The sequence below is a fragment of the Eschrichtius robustus genome, chromosome 16 (genome assembly GCF_028021215.1).
Source record: "Eschrichtius robustus isolate mEscRob2 chromosome 16, mEscRob2.pri, whole genome shotgun sequence".
In the NCBI taxonomy this organism is placed as follows: Eukaryota; Metazoa; Chordata; class Mammalia; order Artiodactyla; family Eschrichtiidae; genus Eschrichtius; species Eschrichtius robustus.
The window spans coordinates 19,124,608-19,138,085 of record NC_090839.1 but is presented as its reverse complement, the minus strand read 5'-3'; the positions used below and the strand labels follow the sequence as shown (position 1 = coordinate 19,138,085).

At 41.2% G+C, this 13,478-nt stretch overlaps 1 protein-coding gene and 1 non-coding gene across 4 annotated transcripts in view; both read right to left on the bottom strand.

Moving 5' to 3' along the window:
* The window catches only part of ZHX3 (zinc fingers and homeoboxes 3), a 138,453-nt gene that overhangs the window by 94,690 nt on the left and 30,285 nt on the right, over positions 1-13,478 (bottom strand). The window lies entirely within an intron of this gene.
* LOC137750806 (U6 spliceosomal RNA) lies at positions 12,910-13,016 on the bottom strand. The gene has a single exon (XR_011070589.1). It is a non-coding gene; the product is annotated as a U6 spliceosomal RNA (small nuclear RNA).

The window sequence follows — 13,478 nt, the reverse complement described above, 5'->3', positions numbered from 1 at the left end:
GGGGGCCGGAGGGGCGGTTGGTGAAACTGGTGAAGGGGGTCAAAAGGTACAGATTTCCAGCTACAGAAAAAACAAATCATGGGTGTACTTATTTACTTATAAAATAGATAAGTACATCGTGGTGACTATGTTAATAATTGCACATTTGAAATTTGCTAAGAGAGTAGATCTTAAAAGTCCTAATCACGAGAAAAAAACAACTTTTGTAACTATATATGATGATGGATATTAACTAGGCTTATTGTGGTGCTCATTTCACAATGTACACACATATCAAATCATTATACTGTACACGTGAAACTCCTGAAACGTAATGTTATATGTCAATTATATCTCAAAAAAATTAAAATATCAATTGCCTAGGCCCCGCCTTAATCCAATTAAACTAGCTAGCATTTATAGAGGGAATGAGGAGCTGGCACTTGTATTTAAATGCTCTCCAGATAATTTAATGCACCCTTAGGACTGAAAACCTCTGACCTGGATCCTTATTTAGAAATGTGAACAGAAAACTAACTAAGGGGACTTCCCTGGTGGTGCAGTGGTTAAGAATCCGCCTGCCAATGTAGGGCACACGGGTTCAAGCCCTGGTCCGGGAAGATCCCACATGCCTCGGAGCAACTAAGCCCGTGTGCCACAACTACTGAGCCTGCACTCTAGAGCCCGCGAGCCACAACTACTGAGACCGTGTGCCACAACTACTGAAGCCTGTGTGCCTAGAGCCCGCGCTCTGCAACAAGAGAAGCCACCGCAATGAGAAGCCCGCGCACCGCAACAAAGAGTAGCCCTCCTCACCGCAACTAGAGAAAGCCCGCGTGCAGCAACAAAGACCCAACGCAGCCAAAAATAAATAAATAAATTTACCAAAAAAAAAAAAAAAGAAAGAAAGAAAGAAAACTAACTAAGAATAAAACACTAAGAAAAACAATAGATTGAAAGAGGCACCAAATTGAATAGAGGAACCAAGCCCAGAGGAAACAGGGTTAACAAAGGAAACAAAATAATTTTAGTGTTCTCTGAAAGATCTATGAAGATACCATTTCAAAGATAAGATACTAAGGCGGGGAAAAGCACTACTAAAAGTTACCAGTGGAGAATAAGGAAACAAAACTACCGAAAAAAATCATTTTTTAAATCCCTCAACAGCAGATCCCTGTATAGAAAAATGAGCATGATCAAAGATGGAAGGAGTGATCTGGAAGGCTGAACTGATAAATTCTCCCAAACCAAGGGATAAGAAATATGGGGGGGGGGGGGCGGATAAATCTAGATGATCCAGTGTATATCTAATATACATCTAGTTTTTTAAAAGGGAGAGGATGGAGGGGAAAAAAATATCAAAGAAAGAGCAGGACCAAATTTCTCTGAGTTGAAAAAGGACCTGAGTGCGAGGTTGAAAGGGTCTGCCAATGGTTTATAACAACACTGAAAAAAGAAACACCTAAACACAACTTGGTGAAATTTTTAAACTGCAAAAATAAAGAGACCCTGACAATCCAAGGTGGGGAAGGATGGCGGGGGTGCGAACCATAACAAAAGGAAAAGTGGATTTGCACCAGACTTCTCATCTATAACACCAGATGCTAGAACACAAATGAAACAATTTCTACAAACTTTTGAAGGAAAAAAATCATTTTAAACTTAGAATCCTAGATCCCCCTAAAACCATCATTTAAGTATGACGGCAAAATGAAGACATTTGGGGGTGTGCAAGAGCTCCATGAAGTTCACCACCCATGCATTTTGGAAGGGAAAGAAGTATAAGAGACATACTTAAAGTATAAGCTTATAAAGTATAAGACTTAAAGTTGTACCTCAGCAAAATTTAATTTAAATTTAAGAAATAAAAGTCAAATTGAGATACAAGAAGCAGTGTTGATCAAAGAAATAAGTAAAACTTATAGTTAAATCTCAAAAATTATTGCTCAACTATAATGTGAAGTGCAATGCAACTGCTAATAAGAATTCTTGAAAGAGCACAGGCATCATATAGAAAATTAATCAGAAACTTTGAAAAAAAATCTGGGAACCAAAGGAGTAGGAAAAAAGAAGCAGACATAGGTTAAGGTTAAAGTCTTTTCTTATTTGTGGAGGAAACATAAATGCTACTTAATTTTGATGCCTACAGAGAAAGTTGGGTTCAAATAAAAGGATAACCTGGCTCCGGGAACAGGATGGATGGTGCCAAACGGAGGTGAGAGGGTTCAAAATAACGTTAGCGAGTCCAAGGCCGTGTCACACAGCCTTGCAGACCAAACTGGAGATTTAAAAATTTTATCCTAAGCGCAATGGGAAGCCATTTAAGAGTTTTAAGCAGGGGAGTAAATCCACACTTGATTTATGTTTCCAAAAAGATCACTCTGGTTGAAGTGTAGAATGCATGGGAGCGAGACAAGAGAGGAAGCCGAAAAGGAAGGCAGAAGGCTACTGCAGAAGTCGCAGACAGTGATGACAGCGACCTGCGTTAGGGCGCTGGCAGGGGAGGTGGGCTTTCTGTGTGTTGGAGGTGGGATCCGCAGGCCTTTTGGTGGAGTGGGCATGAGGGACAGAGTGGTTAAGCATGACTCCCAGGTTTCTGACTTTACCACCAAGTCCGCGAAGGTACTATTTTACCAAGATGGGGAAGACCAGAGATCAGCAAGTTGTCGAAGAAACACTAAATACCCTTTCAGTGCTTTTGCTCTGGATCCTGTGGTAATACTGCAGACACTAAGGGCAATCACATTTCTCTTCTCATCCTCCCTGCCAAGTAACAGTCTCCCTCAAGCACCTATTTTATGCATATTAAACACTGTGGAGGCAATGCCGCAGAGATCCCTTAGACACATTTAAGCGCCTCTAACGAGGTCACCTCTAAATGATGGCCAAGCATCAACTCTAGAAACCTAGGTCCATTACATGTAGTAAAACTGGACAAATAAGGAACCTAATAAAATGTACAGTGTCTCGTGACTACTTCTCACTAACGTTCCCTAAAGATGATTATTTTGATCAGCTAGAGATTGGTACAAGTAATAACACCCACGATTCAGTGCCTCACCAAAGATACTTCACAACTCTTTAGGTATCCCGTGTGTGTGTGTGCGCGCACGTGCGCACACATATGCACGTGTTCACATGCCAATGATTTTCTATACCCTGGAAGTGAGATATTTCCCCTAACCTGCATCTGTCCAGCTGTAAGAGCTTCGGAAAGTCCATAACATGGAGCTCCAGCTATCCACTAACTATGCAATTGAATGACTTCCTATAAAGGCAAGGTTGCCCACCACTAAGGGCAAAGGCAAGTACATCTCCTGAGGAGGCAGTGAATGAATATTAATATAACTCATCTATGGTCACTGTGAGTCAAAGACACACAAGAGGAATCGTGTTCTCCAGTCTCCAACCTAGACGCTGTTCAGAACATAGCTTCTCTTAGGAACAGTACGTGGAAAGTCATTGAAAAGTCTTGGGTGAGAAAAGGGTGAGGAGAGAGGTAAAGGGACAAATTTTGTTCTCTATACTCGTGTATTTTTTCGCTGTTACAAGTTTGTGAATTACTTATCCAAATCTAAAGAGAAAAAAAAGGAAAGGTTATTACATGAAAACCTCCACTTCTCAAACCTTTGTAATAGAAGAAAGTTTCCCCAAAGTAACAAGAAAATTGTACTTGCTTCATAATGTTACAATTACCGAATAAGGAATGCCCTGGTGGCACAGTGGTTAAGAATCTGTCTGCCAATGCAGGGGACACGGATTCGATCCCTGGCCTGGGAAGATCCCACATGCCGTGGAGCAACTAAGCCCGGGAGCCACAACTACTGAGCCCACTGTCACAACTACTGAAGCCCGTGCACTGCAACAAAGAGTAGCCCCTGCTCGCCGCAACTAGAGAAAGCCGGTGTGCAGCAACAAAGACCCAATGCAGCCAAAAATGTAAAAAAAAAAAAAAAAAAAAAAAAAGCAATGTTTCTTACATAGTTACTTCAAAAGGAACACAGCTGTAGATCAAATAAATGAATTCATAAACATCTACTTGGTACTTTACAAGGCACCAAGCATCATGCCATGCTAGACTCTCTTCTCTCAGATCACTCATTTTCCCTTGCTGACCTTCTCTGCTCCAATTGTTTCAAATTCCACCTTCCATGCCAACAATCCCCAAAGCCAGCTTTCCCTCAACTACAGAGCCAGCTACGCATCAGATATCTGCTCTCAGATGGCCCACTGCCTCCCGTGTTCAACATGTCCCAAGCCAGAATCATCATCTCCCTCAGACCTGATCCATTTCCTTTATTTCACGTTCAACTGCAACTTTAGGGCCACTCAATCATGAACTCTCCATAATGGTAGTTGCTTTTTGCTTGGTGCTATCATATCTTTCCCCTAGAAGAGTGACTGGTACACAATAGACACTTAATAAATATTAGCTAATTTAAAACATGGTTAAAACCATGTGCTATAATGGTAATTACAAGTTTAGAAAACTAAAAAGATCCTAGGATGTTTCTCTAGCCAGTGCCAGAGTTTACTGGAAGGGCTACAAACTGGAGGTCCAGGGGCAGAAACTGGACTGTGGAAGACAAGTCTTAGTTGGCCAGATGATACTTGGAAAAACAACTGTACTTAGATAGGGCCCAAAAGCTTCCCATAGGTAACTACCACTCCTGTCTTATAAAGACAAATTCCCACCTTTATTTTTTTTTTTTAATCTTTTCTTTTCTTTTTTTAAAAATTTATTTATTTTATTTATTTTTGGCTGCGTTGGGTCTTCATTGCTGTGCGCGGGCTTTCTCTAGTTGCAGAGAGCAGGGGCTACTCTTCGGTGCCGAGCGCGGGCTTCTCAATGTGGTGGCTTCTCTTGTTGCAGAGCACGGGCTCTAGGCGCGCGGACTTCAGTAGCTGTGGCGTGCGGACTTAGCTGCTCCGTGGCATGTGGGATCTTCCCGGACCAGGGCTTGAACCCATGTCCCCTGCAATGGCAGGCGGATTCTTAACCACTGCGCCCCCCCACCAATAGAACGGGAAGTCCCCCCACCTTTCTATTATATGCCCATGACCCCTGGTCTATAGTTAAACATTCTCCATCACCAGAGGTGCTGGACGTAGGCTTGAAGGCATTTCTGCACTATAAGGGTGACTATCCTAAATTATCTTTAAAGCTCCTCTGAATTTCGGGACTCCATAATTATGTTTATTTATATATGTTACTTATGTATTTATTTGCAATTATTTAACATTAGGGTGTTAAAATTGAATAAACACAAATATTTGGAAAGTTTTAAGAAATCAACACACTTTTTAGACATGCTAACCAATGGAACCTAACAAATAGTCTTTTTTTTTTTTTTTCAAAGGACCCAGGAATAATTTTAATACTAAACATATGTTGAAAACACTGCAGGTATCTAAATCCAAAAGATCCATTACATGTGTCACCACAACAAACTTGGCAGGTTCTTCACAAACTTAGATACCATTCTTTAGGGATTAGGCTCCGTCTCCATTAACCTGAATCAATCTCAGTCCTGGAATTCAGTCAGTCCCTTCAAACAATTGTGTCTCATTTCACGAGGTGGTGGTATAGACAGGAGTAAATGCCCACTTCTTAGGTCTCTGTATGATGTTGAGTAATCCTGCATTTAATAAGGGGCATTTTCAGTCCATTGGCCTGGTCTCAAAGTTATTCACATGATGGCATCATGGAGCATTCTTACTTATAGCTGATTGTAAACACTTTCAGGGAAGAATCAGGAGTAAAACACAACTGTCTTCCTCTCTTAACAGAGCACTATAGACAGAGATCTGGGAGGGCTGACTTTAGTAAGAATTCTCATTTTTCATTGACTTTTGTCAATTTTTGCAAGATCCCATCTGCAGCTTCCAGAGCAAGTGGGGTGTCCCAGCCATCCCTTCATAGTCACCAGAAACTGTAGGGGAGAAAAAATATCTTTTTCCTCTACCGTTCTAAGTTCCCAGCTGGGTCTCCGGGCTCCCTGTCCCGCGGCACAGGGCGGTGGTGGGGCCAAGACGCATTCACTGAGGAGACGAGTGCCTGGGACTCTTCAGCTCCAATCCAGACCTGGAGCCGGACAAATACTCCTGAGTGCATAACCAAGAATTATTTTCAATCATCACCAGGCTACTGGTGAGTGATAATTTAGTTTCAATTGTGTTGTTTAATGTAACTGTGCTTCCAATTTCAAGTTCATGAATGACTCCAAAGTCACAGTCAAGCAGAGAAGAGATAAAGGAGCTCCTTGTTTTATTCCAAATTTGAATTTAAAGGGCTGGTTACATCATTGCACAGATACAGATCAGTGTCTCCCTCAGTACATCTCATTTATTCATAAAGAAGGCATCTGTCTTCCTTTGGATAACATATCATGGAGGTATTGGATATATCTACAAAATATTCCAAAATTTGCATTCTTCTTTTCAGCTGTTTTAACAATGTCAATTAGTGCTGTCACATTTTTTATACAATCCAAGCTGATGAAAGCTTTTTGCCCCTTAGATTACAAATGCCATAGGGAAATGACCCCATCTTACTTGTTCACTGTTATTATCCTAGTGTCTAGCAGTAGGTGACAAAGAGTAGGTGGTCAATAAAAGTTTGTTGAATAAATAAATTTAATTATGTAAGTATTCACCTTTATCCTAGGCATAATTTTAGCAAAAAGACACCCATAGACTAAAAATTAGTAATGAGAAGTCCAAACACATTTTGAGGCACAGGCAACACTGGAGTACGGTAAGAGGGTTTCAAGATGACCAGTTTGAAAGGAAAGCACTCATGTGTTTGAAAAAGTTCTGTTATGGTTGTTGGAAAATCTACTAAATCTGTGGTCACAATTTTGAATGTTATTAAGCTACTAAAACTCTACAGCCTTCCTTTAGAAAGACTGTTAAGTCTAAAAAGAAGTAAAGGATAAACAGCAGCTTAATTTGTTGAATGCTGATTACATACCAGATACTGTGCTTGGCACCTCACACACTTATTTCATCTAATCCTCACCAATACCCTATAAAACAGATTCTCATTATCTCCCTGTTATTGATGAGGAATCAGACACAGAGAGGCCAAGGGACCTGTCTTATGTCACACAGTGGCAAGGCAGGAATTTCAACCCAGACTATGGCTTTTAACCACTTGGCTACCTTGGCAGAGGCAATGTTACACTGATCACAAAATTACCAGGGCAGCTATGAGGTCCAAATGAGCACATGGAAAAGAGATTACAGGCACTCAGTAAATACTACTTACCATCTCCCTTCCTGGTTCCCCTCTCCCACTTTGTGAATCTAGGGGCCTCCCATCCTGGCTCCTTAGGCAATGCTCCCTAAGTTGTAATTTGGGAAGACAAGCCATGACCCGATAATTTGCTTCCTCCCTGCCTACAAATTTGGGGAGCTTTTGGATATTTTAAACAATTTGTAGTATTGTTTGATGCAGGCCACTGAAAAGGAAGTAGACATGTTACAAATAATTGCGGAGGTTAAATACACCACCTTGGGTCACACAGTAAGTGGTAGAACTGAGATTTGAACCCAGGCTTCTTTTCCCCCATGTAGTGCTCCTTCTATTACTGAAAGGGGAGTCACATAACCTCAAGGTGGGCTACCCACATGAAAAAGGGAAGAGAAAAGAATTTACATAAAACTTTAAGAATGTGTGGAAGTAGATGAGAAATGCTGCCAGAGAAAAGCAAATCCAGAATAATACAATTGATTTTGCAGAAGGAGGGTTATAGAAGTGTCTGTAAATTGGTATTGTACTAAACCAAGTTAGTACAGATTTGGAAAAGATGGCTGAATCAATTTTTAAAATATCCTCTCTTCTAACCAAAGATGCAATAATTATGATAAAAATGACTACATTTGTCTTTGTTACTAACTTAGCAAGCACAGAGCATAAGCATTGTATGAAAGCAGTGGTTATGTGAAAACAATAAAAGATAGATTAAGAAATATATCTTCGGGCTTCCCTGGTGGTGCAATGGTTGAGAATCCGCCTGCCAATGCAGGGGACACGGGTTCGAGCCCTGGTCTGGGAAGATCCCACATGCCGCGGAGCAACTGGGCCCGTGAGCCACAACTACTGAGCCTGCGCGTCTGGAGCCTGTGCCCCGCAACAAGAGAGGCCGCGACAGTGAGAGGCCCGCGCACCGCGATGAAGAGTGGCCCCCGCTTGCCGCAACTAGAGAGAGCCCTCACACAGAAACGAAGACCCAACACAGCCAAAAATAAAATAAATAAATAAATAAATAAATTTTTTTAAAAAGCCTATAGCCTGACACAGACGTAGAGAACAAATGTATGGACGCCAAGGTGGGGGGGGGGGTGGGATGAACTGGGAGAGGGGGATTGACATATTAAAAAAAAAAAAAATTGTTAAAGGGAAGGCATAATTGCTGCTGCACCTGTGCTTGCATGTGAGCTGCTGAAAGAACAAAGAGACACCTGACCGATCTTGGAAAACCATCACAGAAAGGGAGGAAATTAATGGGTGAACTACAGCAGCAACTACAGGTCGCTCAGTACCTGTCCCCCCACAGGCTCAAATGACAAACTCAGGGCTAAGGGGCTTTAAGAACCCAGAGAGAGAGGGTTTTTTGATATTCAGTGAGCTGCATACCTTCCATGGTGGTGGCCACACCTACTATTTTCAGAAAAGGAAAAGGTGGGAGGGATAAATTGGGAATTTGGGATTAACAGATTCACACCACTATATATAAAACAGATAAACAACAAGGACTTACTGTACAGCACAGGGAACTAGATAGATAGATAGATAGATAGATAGATAGATAGATAGATAGATAGATAGATACACACACACACACATATAACTGAATCACTTTGCTGTACACCTGAAACATTGTAAATCAACTATATTCCAATCAAAAAATAATAATCAAATCAAATCAAAATTCCTTCTGTTTCCATTGGGGGGAAAAAAAAGGAAAAGGTGACCAGGTCACAATAAGCTCTACCAAATAAGTAAGTGTCGATATTTTTTTTCTCTACATTTTGACATAATAATCATTCCTTGAAATGACCAAAAAAGTCTTGGCCACAGTGTTACCTGCCTTGTACAAAGGGCAAAAGAAAAGTACCTGTCCCCTGAGCTAAGAGAGAGAAAGCTTGGAGAAAAGGGGGGTCAGGTGCTCATGACCTCCCTGCCTTGTGTTCTACAGACTCACTTGCTAAATCTGTTACTGAAAGGCTGCCAGCTACATGAGGATATTTCAGCTTAGGAATGTAATTTCAACAATGCATCCATTCTCTCCAAATTCCAATAGAGTAAAAAAATTTGGATGCTCCATAATATTTCTTATAAAAGAATTTTATCAGGAACACTGTATCTTATAACCAATGTTTAAAAAACTAAGTATCCATTTAGTTTCTCTTCGGGTAACTTTCTGGTATATGAAGGTATAGCATATCAATAAAAAAAACTTTTAAGTGCTCGGTTTACATGAGCACTTTTATCAAATGTCCAGATGACAAGAAACTTGAAAAGATACCAAATATGTTGGATAACGACTAGTCAGGCTGGAATAAAGGGTCCAACCAAACACGCACGGAGAGGTACATACCACTTGGAAGCTGGCGAAATAGCATCACTCTTGTTTTCTTCATTTACTTAGTGAGGTAGGAGATGAACCTCTGAGTATGGGGTCAGGTATCTGTATCAGAGAGTATCTTCTGGGGGCTCTGATGCGCACAGCACAGCTATCCAAACACTGAAGGATTTTTTCTCATGAACAACTCTTTCCCAAAACTGGGCCTTGCTACTCAAAGTATGACCTGATAGACCTGCAGCATGAGCATCACCTGGCAACTTGTTAGAAAGACGGAATCTCAGGGTGCACCCAGACCTATTGAATCAGAATCTGCATTTTAACCAAACCCCCAGGTAATCTGTATGCACATCACAGTTTGAAAAAAGCACGGGATTAGGGGATTACTGTCAATGTGGAGGGAGGTTTCCAGAGCTCTTCCGTGGGCCTTCCCTCTTCCTCACTTTTACTAATGACTCACATGAAGATACTGAAGAGCCTTCACCAAATCCCAAGTGACACTAATCTAGAAGGAAACACTAAATTGCACAAGCACCTCCTGGAGCAGGCCAGGCTTGATAGCAGATCACGTGAAACGATGTAAGCAACCAGCAATTTGCTAAAGAAAAAAAAAAGTAGTGCACACTTGACTGTATCACTGCAAATCAGACCACTTCTGGAGAACAGGCTGCAGATCTGGCCACATATTCTAAGTGTGACTGAGAGCAAACTGTGGTCACAGACAATGGTGAGAACCCTACTGGGAGGGAAAGGGATCCGGAGAGTGTTTTATGAGGAATGGCTGACCTAGAGGACATTAAACCCAAAGAGGAGGCGACTAGGTGGGGACATCATGGTTGTATTCACACATGTAAAGAACTGTCTCAAGACATTTCATTCTGCAAATGTGTTTTTGAGCATCTGCTATGTGCCAGGCACTATGCCAGGAGCTAAGGACAGAGCGAAAACCAGAACTGCTCTCTGATTTTCTAAAGCTTCCCGACTAGAGGAAGAAACTTGTCTGTTGTTCCAGAAAGCAGAACTGTGGCAGATGCAAGGCAAGTGGAAGGGCAAGGGCACCATACAAGGAAGCCCCTCTGGCCAGGGGGCTCCACCTTCGTAAAGAGGGCACAGATGAAAGTGGCCAGGCCCCCCTGGGCTGAGCAGAATGGGTTAGGGAGGGGATGCATGCTTCCCAGGGAGTAGCCCAGGGGACTCCCGGGCCAATGCTATATTCCAGGGATGCAGGATAACCGGGGCCAATATCATTAATCAAATACAAAATTTGTTCAGAATTACACTATATTCAATTTAGCCAAGAACAAATTTTTTAAAACTTAATCACAACTTAGGGTTTCAGCTAAATTTTGTATGTAAATGTAAATGGTGTCTAATTTCTCTTTTAGCAGTAGTTTTTTAAACCTAGGATTTAATAAAAATCCACAATAACATTTTAAGCAACAACTCTGCTTAATGACTCATTTTAACTGTAATCTTACTTCTCTCAGTGACCCTTAGAACTACTCTATTTAATGTCCCTTGATATACCGTCAGAGTTGCTCATCCCACTGCTGAGAAATTATCCTAAAAAAATAACAATTCCTTTCCCTCTGCCACAAAGAACAAAAGAGGGAGGGGATGGGGAAACTAGATGCATGGAGATTCAAATCAACAATGTTTATAAAGAAAAATAGTAAATAAACCACTTAAATGTTCAACAAAACCGCCAATCTTTTTATGGCATGAAGCAGGGGAAATAAATAATATCTAACAAGTAGGAGAATGTTTAAGGTGAATTGAAAAACTATTTTAAATAATCATGAAGGTTATATAGCAACATGGAAATATACACCTAATGACAAGAAAACAACATAAACTTGCACAATTCTAGCCATGTAAAATTTATGCATGCATGTAATGAAAACTAGGGAAAAAAAGAAAAATTTAAAGTTTACTTTCTAGGTTGTTAGAATTCCTCTTTTTTTAATTTAAAATTTCAATTTCACTGTTGACTGTTCAATAAGTAATTTTACAATGAATGTATTAGGAATCAAAATAATTTTAACTTATAAGTGTAATAATTTGTATATCAGCAAGAAATGAAATCACAAAGGTGACACACAGTTGGAGCTTAATGTTCAATTGGTTCTTTGTCTTTTATAAAGCTATTTTTCATAAACAACTAAAAGTAAAAGAAAATGAGATTCATGTTATGAACAGTGCTTAACATTTGTGGAAAGTAAAAAGGACTTTGTACAGCAGCTGCGCATGAACTTCGGGTAAAAGCAAAACTAAATTTCTGGATTCTATTTTGCTTTTCACCTTATTTGATCTCAGTTAACATCGTTCATGCCAAGTTGAATTTTTTTCCTCCTCTTTCCCCTTCTCTTCAAGTTCACAGATGTGAAGGAAAAAAAAAAAAAATACACAGCAGCTCTTTTACAGTTCCCCCCGGTTCTCCCAGCAATGCCATGAACGGTGGCTTTCTGGAATGGGCTCAGAGAAAGTCAGATGTGAGAGCTATCTGGCTACCATCTGTCACCACTGGGATCACCAGGACTGAACTGACTTAGGGACAAGAGATTTGGGTTCAAGTTTTCCACATCTATAACATATAAATACTTCTACTTACCCCGCAAGGTGATCGGATCAGGAGAAAGTACCTAGCATGTGGCTATGGTAAGAAATGCTTACCTTATCCTTTTTTCCCACCTTGCACTACACACACACACACACAAACACACACACACACACACACAGGTTCTGTCCATCGTGAAGTCGCGTGGTCCTTCTGTCTAGTATCTTTCTATTGCTCTCCAGGTGCACTCTCCACCCTTCCCTACCTTGCTCCTGCCCCCGCAGACTGATCTTTATGGATCCCATCAACAAGCCCCTGTGCCCTAGACTTCTAATTGAGTTTGTCCAATGCTGAGTCCCAGAAAGAGGTCAGGGAAGGAAACAGGTGGGTGGGGGCACAGGGCGAGGAAAGGGTGAGGTTAGGAATTCGAATATTCTACTTCTGCCGGCTGTATCCCTCAACCAGAAGTCACTGCTCCTCTCAAGGTGACCTCTTCTAAATGACAATCTCTTCTGGCTTCTGATGGCCACTCCATCCACTTGTCTCACTGCAGCTAGGGGTGGTATTAGTTCCACCATTACCACAACTCCGGGTTCCTGCTCTGTCCCTTGAGATTTCCTCTACATCCTATCCACACCTCTTTTTTTCTTTTTTTTTTTTCTTTTTTTTTAACATCTTCATTGGAGTATAATTGCTTTACAATGGTGTGTTAGTTTCTGCTTTATAACAAAGTGAATCAGTTATACATATACATATGTTCCCATATCTCTTCCCTCTTGTGTCAAAAATATGGAACGCTTCACGAATTTGCGTGTCATCCTTGCGCAGGGGCCATGCTAATCTTCTCTGTATCGTTCCAATTTTAGTATATGTGCTGCCGAAGCGAGCACCTATCCACACCTCTTTAACTCTCCCATAATTTCCCTAAATTGAGAATACCAGCTTTTCCTGTTGGGACTCTGACTAATAAAGTCCTATCGACAGCATTCCATCTCCAGCATTTATACCTTGAATCACAGGGAGAATGGGCAGTTCCAGAGTTCATCTCAGGCTGAGAGGCACACACAGGCAGGACCTGATGATTCTAAGATACCTGACTGGCAGGACTAGCCTGTGCTCCCCCACTAGGCCTGAAGTAGTCCTACAACTGAGCCCCTCTCCTCAGACCACAGGGGAATTAACATCAGTTCCTAAACCCTTGGGGCCCTGTGAACTGGGGGTGAGATTCTGGGCAGACCTAGATTTTAATTCCTCAGTCCAGGCTCACTTAAAGAGTTCCAGTTTTCATAATTCAAAAAGAGTCATGTACCACAGTGTTCACTGCAGCTCTATTTACAATAGCCAGGACGTGG